The sequence below is a fragment of the Balaenoptera ricei genome, chromosome 10 (assembly GCF_028023285.1).
Source record: "Balaenoptera ricei isolate mBalRic1 chromosome 10, mBalRic1.hap2, whole genome shotgun sequence".
NCBI lineage: Eukaryota > Metazoa > Chordata > Mammalia > Artiodactyla > Balaenopteridae > Balaenoptera > Balaenoptera ricei.
Window position 1 is genome coordinate 34,556,849 of NC_082648.1, and position 8,864 is coordinate 34,565,712.

The window sequence follows — 8,864 nt, forward strand, 5'->3', positions numbered from 1 at the left end:
ATGCTGGGAATGCAAGCTTGGTTCCACATTCGAAAATCAATGAAATTCAGGATATTAACAGTTTAAAGAAGAAAAGCCACATGATCATCTCAATATATACAATAAAAACATTTGACAAAAATGCAAAGAGTTTTTAGATATGACTCTAAAATCATGATCCACAAAAGAAAAAAATTGATAAACTGGCCATCATCAAAATTTAAAACTCTGGGTCTGAGAAAGACACTGTTGTGGGAATGAAAAGACAAGCCACATACTGGCTTAGCAATTCACATATCTGACAAATGATTTATTAGCAGATTATATAAAGAACTCTCAAAACTCAACATTAAGAAAACAACCTCATAAAAAAATGGAAATGATTTAAACAGACACTTAACCAAAGAAGATATAAGGATGATAATTAAGCTCATGAAAAGATGTTCAACATAGATCATCACTAGAAAAATACAAATTAAAACCACGGTTAAATAGATACTACCACATATCTATTTGAACGACTAACGAAAACAAAACAGACAATTCCAAATGCTGCCAAGGTTGCAAAGCAATTGGAACTCTCATACATTGCTGGAGGAAATGCAAAATGAGGTAACCATTTTGCGGTTTGATCGTTTCTTATAAAGTTAAACATTCACTTATCATATGACTCAGAAATTCCACTCCTAGATATTTACCCAGGAGAAAAGAACATGGTCATACAGTAAAATCTGTATGCAAATGTTTAAAATCGTCTCATTTACAATAATTTAAAGCTGGAAACAATCTCAAAATCCTTCAACTCGTGAATGGATAAACAAACTATTCAGTAATATTAAGGAATGAACTGATGTTACAACAAAATGGATGAATTTCAAATGCCTCATGCATGATGGAAAAAGACAGACTCAAAATGCTACCTACTGTATGTTGCCATTTTGAAAAGTCACAACTATATGGGCAAAGAACCAATCAGTTGTTTCCAAAGATTAGGACTGGGTAGAGGTGTCAACTGCATAGAGGCAGGATGAGGGAACCTGTGGGGCGTGAGGCTGAGGTGGTGGTATTTACATGACTCTGTGCATTTGTCAAAACTCATAGCACTGTATACCAAGAAGTGTGAAATGTGTGGTGTGCAAATTAAAAAGAAAATAAATCCATAGAGATCTAGATTAACTGAATTTCACCTTATCTGATATTTCCATTTGTCTTATCTTGCCCCTAAATAAAAACTCTTTACTTATTAATCCATCATAATAGGTGGAATCACCTTTCTTCTGATCCTTGATTATCATTATCTCCCTATCTTTGACTTAACTTCTTACATTCTGCAGCATTGCATTTCTAATCAATTACCAAGTTCTGCCAAATTTTCCTATGCAATATCTTTCATATTCACCTTCTCTTTCTCATTTTTTTAGCTACCATGCTTTCCCCTTTTCACCAATCAATCACTATGTCCTACTAGCTAGTTTGCCTGCCTATAGCAAGTAGTTTGTCTTTTTGTAATATCATCTTTAAATATCATTTTCTTTCCTCTGATAAGAAGTCTTCAGTGGTTTCCCATTTTTTATCATATCTGTTTCCAATGCCTCAAAATTATTGACTATCCTACATACCATTTTCATCTTCATGACTTAGAAATCTCCATTCATTCCAAACTAATACTAATAAACCTAGTATTTACTCTTTATTCTTATTATATTTTATACCCCATGCTAAATTATCTCTTATTATTTCTATTTAATTCTGACAGCAATTCTATGATGTAGATTTATCCCCATTTTACAAATGAGAAAACTGAGACCCAAAGAAGTAATTGTTTCCTAAGATCAGACATCAATCAAGGCTACAATGGGATTTAAACCCAGTCTCCAAGCCCTGTTCTTTTAACTTCTAAACTCTTTAAAGTCCTTCAAATTTTACTTCACTTGATCCTTGACTGTCTTCTCAAATTATTTCTTCTACTGAAAGATTCTTTTCTTCCTGGCTGATCTTTGCCAAATTCTTTAAGAAGAGTTCCAGACTACCCCACACTACCATTTAATTGCCCTCAGCAAAAGTTTTAAAGATATATATTCTTGCCACAAATCACACATTGTTCCATAATTATTCTCTAAGATATTTCACATGTATATGTTTTATTTTCTCCCACCTCACAATCTTATTCATTCATTCACAAGAGAAAGTAATACAGATTTAATGAGCACCTATTCTATGCCTAGCAATGAGCAGGATAGGTCACTGATTCAAGGAGCTCACAGCAAATTCTTGAGAGCTTGAATCATGTCTTTTCCCTTTTATATTTCTGCCTTCCTTCAACCTCCCCAAGAACCTATTATGCTGCATTCCACATGCTTTCAGGGCGGATGAGTGAATGCACTGGTTTGCCTTGGTCACAAATACACAACATCGGAGTGCCAGGAAGGGCTATCACAGCCCTGTGAAATTTTATGTTGAAAAACTGCTAATGATGCCATCAGGCCCAGTGTCCTTCAGGGGAGAAAATGAGCTCTTGAGGCAAACATGTAGAAGGTGCAAACCATTTGTAATCCGAAAGTGAAGTATGCAACAGGGGAAGCTTGCCAAGCTCAAGGACTCAGTGGCTTTAATGATGGGATGGTATTACCAGTGGAAATCAAAGTTGCCTACCAGCTGGATTAGCTCATCTTCACAATGAGCTTTGCTGGCTGATAACCACAGGGTCCTGAGAAATTAAGCAGACCCACAAATTACCTGCATAACATTCTGGCTAGATGTCAGAAAGTTGAATTAATTGCCTGAAAATAAATGAACGGGGCAGGGCCAAGAATTGCCTCATTAGTATTCAGCAGCACTGCTGTTTTAGGAAGAAAAGAAGAGGAGGTGGGGGAGGAGAGCAAAACAATGGGAAGTAGGGAGGGAAGGGGAACTGGGAAGGATAATGAGAAAAATCATTATTTTACAAGTGCATTATGGGCACCCTGTTTTTTCAGAGTAGTTACAGAATTTCCTAAGCTAGCCCAATTCACAATTTCTACGAGGACTCTACTCACACTTTCCGATAGAACAGACGCTCTCGGCAGCCGAGCAATTGATACATGTGCAAAATACAAATCAGGCACATGGACCCTTTCCCTTTATCTTCTGAATGAGAGTTAGCAGCATTCAGGTGTTTTTCTTTGGCAAGAAAGTGGGGAAATGGAGAGAAACAGTGCCCAACATGTACACCACTGAAACATTTTCATCAGTGGCTTACTTCCAGCAAACGCTAGAGCTAAAGCCTGGATCCTTCAAGAATGAGTACGCTTTCTCTTACAACATGTTTAATTTCTTCAATTAATAATTCTGCTCACTCTTAAAAACCACAGTTGCAAAGCCATGTCTTGTGATGCTCATGTGCACAACAAGTTTCTCCAAAACTTCCTGTTAATGCATCATTAGAGGACACTGCTCCTGTACAGCCCCTTGGAAAAAAAGCCATGCAAATGTCATAATATGAAGGGGATGGTGAGGCCACCTTGGTGGCCAGACGCTGACATTGGCAAGCAGTTTCCTCCCTAAAAATGGCAGTTTACCAGTAACTTACTATTTCTTCCTGAAAACCTATGGAACCTTCTGTTTGATCTTTGCAGTACAATCATTTCCTAAAGTCAGGTTTTTTCAGGATCACTGACATCCTTATGAAATTTCAAAGCCCTTTTGCACTGATTTTATGAAGCCTAAAGGTAAAACTGCTACAATTCGGCTTCATTCGTTTGTGAGCTGCTTTCCTTTGTTGTCAGGAGTGATATCACTTTGTATGATGTGTGTGCTTTGAGTAATTTATAACTAAATGCTTTTCTTCATTTTGAGTGCTGAGAATATGCCTGTCCAGGAGACTTAAACCTGCATTTCTCTTTACACCTCAAGGAAGATTTCATCTAATTGTCCTCACCACACCTTTTAGACTGTATAGCACCATAAGAGTATGCAAAATAAAAATCATTATTTTTTATGTTCCCTCTAAGTTCCTTTGTCTTTCAAACATCGAATTGGCTATTTTGCTCATATTTTTCTTTTATACCCCTAAAATTCTTCTGTATGCTGGCAATAATCTTAAAAAGCAAAAATATTCTCTCTGACCTATGATTTATCTTGGTGAGGATGCTTGCTTTACTTTCTTTATATCCAGTAACAGAAAAGTGAATATCTTTTTTTATCATACATAGATAGCAAAAATATTTTAACCTCATTTCAAAAAAACAAAGGAAATTTTGAAGTGAGAAATCAATCATCACCAAGTATATGTTGAGAATCTACTTGGGGCACTGGCCTATGCACTCTGAGGTATGTATTTACATAGAAGAACTGGGAATCCAACTTGTTTTATGGATGTTTTCTTCTGCTTATTTCAAGAAGCTGGGTGCCAATGATTACACAAGTGATTCATAAATTGCCACATATTTTTTTTTCCCGAGTAAGAATCTCTTGTGACTCTATGCGTATTTCACTTGTCTCAGGCTCAGCCTAAACATTCTCATTTTAGGAAGTCTGTCAGCCCCAGGAGATAAGCTTATGCTTTCATGTTTGCCCTTAAGTTTTCATATTATTTTGGACTTGATGAATTCTTTTACCTGTTAGAGTGCTTTGGCTTGTAAACATAAGAATATCCATCCCAAACCAACTTGAATAATAAAGAGCACTTACTGACTAAAGTAACTGAAAAAGTCCAAATTTAGAGTTGTAACTAGGTGTGGTTTGAGTGGAGCCACAGCCTATTTTCTGTTTTCTTCATCCCTGTCCACTGAGTGTCAGCTTCATCCTCAGAATGGAAGAAAGAACATCTTCTCACATCTTATGTCAGGGGTTGACAAACTATGCCCCGTGGGCTAAATCCAGCCTGTCACATGTTTGTATAAAGGAATGTACTCTCATCCATTTACATAGTGTCTATGGCTGCCTTCTCGCTGTGAGGGCAGAGTTGAGTAGTCGCAACAGATACTGTATGGCCCACAAAACCTGAAGTAGGCATTGTCTGCCCCTTTACAAACAAAGCTGGCCTTTCAACTCTTCTTGTGGCTCTTTCTTGAGAGCTAAGAAACTTCTTTCCTACAATGTTGGTAAATCTCTTGCCATCTCATTAGGCCACATGGCAGTAAATAAAGCAATCTGTGGCCATATAATGCCGAACTAGTAGGCTTAAACCCACCGTGGCCCAGAGCATGGGACTGTCTGTAGGTTAATCAGATTAGTGGTCTGCATGGGAGAGAGTCCTAGGAGTAGGTATGATTGCTCTATCGTTAGGACAGAATAAAGAGAAAATGTACACAGTGTTATGGGTTGCATCCCCACCAAATTCATATGTTGAAGTTCTAGTTCCCACTACCTCAGAATGTGAGTGTATTTGAAGATGTGGTCTTTACAGAGGTAACCAAGTTAAAAATGAGGTTATTAAGGTGGACCCTAATCCAATATGACTGATGTTCTTATTAAAAGGGAAAAGTTGGAGAGAGACTCACACGTAGGGAGAATATCATATGAAGATGAAGGCAAAGATTGGGATGATGCTTCTAGAAGCCAAGGAAAGCCAAAGACTGCCAGCAAACCACCAGAAATATGAGGAGAAGCGTGGAACAGATTTGCTGTCACAGCCCTCAGAAGGAACCAACCCTGCCAAACACCTTGATCTCATACTTTTATCTGATGAGATAATAAATCACTGTTGTTTAAGCCACTCAGTTTGTGGTGCTTTGTTACAACAGCCTTAGAAAACAAATACACATGGCAAGACAATTAATAATGTCCACTACCTTACCATAAATTTCCCCATCTGGAAAGTGATCTGAAAGACCACAAGAAACAAAATACCTCTTGAATCTTTCTGTGAATGACTTTCATGGTTACAACAGCCTAGTGGTACCATGATAGCAAAGAGTACATGTCAGGAGGAAAAGGATACAGCATGGGACAGACACAACCCCTAGACAAAGAATAAATATACCTTTGGGATAAAATTAAATAGTCTGAGAAGACTCCCCACCCAATGGATCACTCAACTGCCTTCTCCTTAACCTTTGGGCATTGTCTGATTCTTTTTAAACTATCCTTTGTTACACTGTCTAAATCCATCAATCAGAGATTTGTCTGAGTTTAAAAGCACTCTGTTTTTAAAACATAAATATCCTGAAAGGGCTTCTATCCATTCCTATTCACACTGTTGGCATTTAGAGAGATTTGAGATTTGGGAGTGAGAAGGAGTTAAAGCGAACAAGAAAACCAAGCATTATTTCTGTATTGCAGACTCAAGTAAGAAGAGTTAAAAACACCAGCCATTGATATTGTAGTCCTGAGATTTATTCAGTCACTCAACAAGTATTTATGGTGTTCCTATTTCCATATTAAATGTTAAGAATACAAGAATGAACAAAACAAACATGGTGTCTGTCCTCACAGGACTTAGAGGTTAGTGGGGGAGAAAGGTACAGAAAGTAAGAAGAATATTACAATATGGTGTGACAAGTGTTAGTTTATAAAAAATTGCAGAAGTTTATGATTCATGGGTACACATTAGGGCATGTAATCTGATTTAGAGCAGGTCTGGGGCAGTTTTCTAGAAGAAGCATTGTATAAGCTGAGACTTGACAAATAATTAGGAAATCTTCAAGCCAGAAGGAAGGGTATAAGTGAGAATAGGGGAGGTCATGGGTAGTGATAAAAGCCATCTTAAAAAATTATAGTCTTTATCCAGAAGAAAATGTGGAGCCATGAGAAGAAATATAATCAGAGAGTCAATTTAAAATGATGGTGTCAGCTCAGAGCAGTAAGGATGTCATGCTAGGTTTGGCTTTGCTCTCACAAGGAATTATTTCTGAGTCAAGTAAAAGATACATGACCCTAACTATGGAGATTTATCCCTTAGTTAACTCAAGTTAAAACTATCAATTAAAAATTATCCAAAGCTTTACCCACCCAAAATAGTCAACTTACCAGTCATTACATGCAAGCCAAAGTAACCAGAGTAACTTAAGAAAGTATTAAAAAGGAGTTTTCTTCAGGAATGGGAACACCATGATACAACCTTTAGGCAAAATGATTTAACTTGTTAGTGATGATTGCTAAAAAAGATCACAGCTATTTAAAACATGATATTAGAAATCGCACTACAGAGGGCAGATAGCAGAAGCAAGAAGAACTACAATCCTGCAGCCTGTGGAACAAAAACCACATTCACAGAAAGATAGACAAGATGAAAAGGCAGAGGGCTATGTACCAGATGAAGGAACAAGATAAAACCCCAGAAAAACAACTAAATGAAATGGAGATAGGTAACCTTCCAGAAAAAGAATTCAGAATAATGATAGTGAAGATGATCCAGGACCTCAGAAGAAGAATGGAGGCAAAGATTGAGAAGATGCAAGAAATGTTTAACAAAGACCTAGAAGAATTAAAAACAAACAAACAGAGATGAACAATGCAATAACTGAAAAGAAAACTACACTAGAAGGAATCAATAGCAGAATAACTGAGGCAGAAGAATGGATAAGTGACCTGGAAGACAGAATGGTGGAATTCACTGCTGTGGAACAGAATAAAGAAAAATGAATGAAAAGAAATGAAGACAGCCTAAGAGACCTCTGGGACAACATTAAACGCAACAACATTCACATTATAGGGGCCCCAGAAGGAGAAGAGAGAGAGAAAGAACCAGAGAAAATATTTGAAGAGATTATAGCCGAAAACTTCCCTAACATGAGAAAGGAAATAGCCATCCAAGTCCAGGAAGAACAGCTAGTCCCATACAGGATAAACCCAAGGAGAAACATGCTGAGACACATAGTAATCAAATTGGCAAAAATTAAAGACAAAGAAAAATTATTGAAAGCAGCGAGGGAAAAATGACAAATAACATACAAAGGAACTCCTATAAGGTTAACAGCTGATTTCTCAGCAGAAACTCTACAAGCCAGAAGGGAGTGGCATGATATACTTAAAGTGATGAAAGGGAAGAACCTACAACCAAGATTACTCTACCTGGCAAGGATCTCATTCAGATTTGATGGAGAAATCAAAAGCTTTATAGACAAGCAAAAGCTAAGAGAATTCAGCACCACCAAACCAGCTCTACAACAAATGCTAAAGGAACTTCCCTAAGTGGGAAACACAAGAGAAGAAAAGGATCTACAAAACCAAACCCAAAACACTTAAGAAAATTGTCATAGGAATATACATATCGATAATTACCTTAAATGTGAATGGATTAAATGCTCCAACCAAAAGACACAGGCTTACTGAATGCATACAAAAACAAGACCCATATATATGCTGTCTACAAGAGACCCACTTCAGACCTAGGGACACATACAGACTGAAAGTGAGGGGATGGAAAAAGATATTCCATGCAAATGGAAATCAAAAGAAAGTTGGAGTAGCTATACTCATATCAGATAAAATAGACTTTAAAATAAAGAATGTTACAAGAGACAAGGAAGGACACTACATAATGATCAAGGGATCAGTCCAAGAAGAAGATATAAGAATTATAAATGTATATGCACCCAACATAGGAGGACCTCAATACATAAGGCAACTGCTAGCAGCTATAAAAGAGGAAATCAAAAGTAACACAATAATAGTGGGGGACTTTAACACCTCACTTACACCAATGGACAGGTCATCCAAAATGAAAATAAATAACGAAACAGAAGCTTTAAATGACACAAGAGACCAGATAGATTTAATTGATATTTATAGGACATTCCATCCAAAACAGCAGATTACACTTTCTTCTCAAGTGCGCATGGAACATTCTCCAGGATAGATCACATCTTGGGTCACAAATCAAGCCTCACTAAATTTAAGAAAATTGAAATCATATCAAGCATCTTTTCTGACCACAATGCTATGAGATCAGAAATGAATTATAG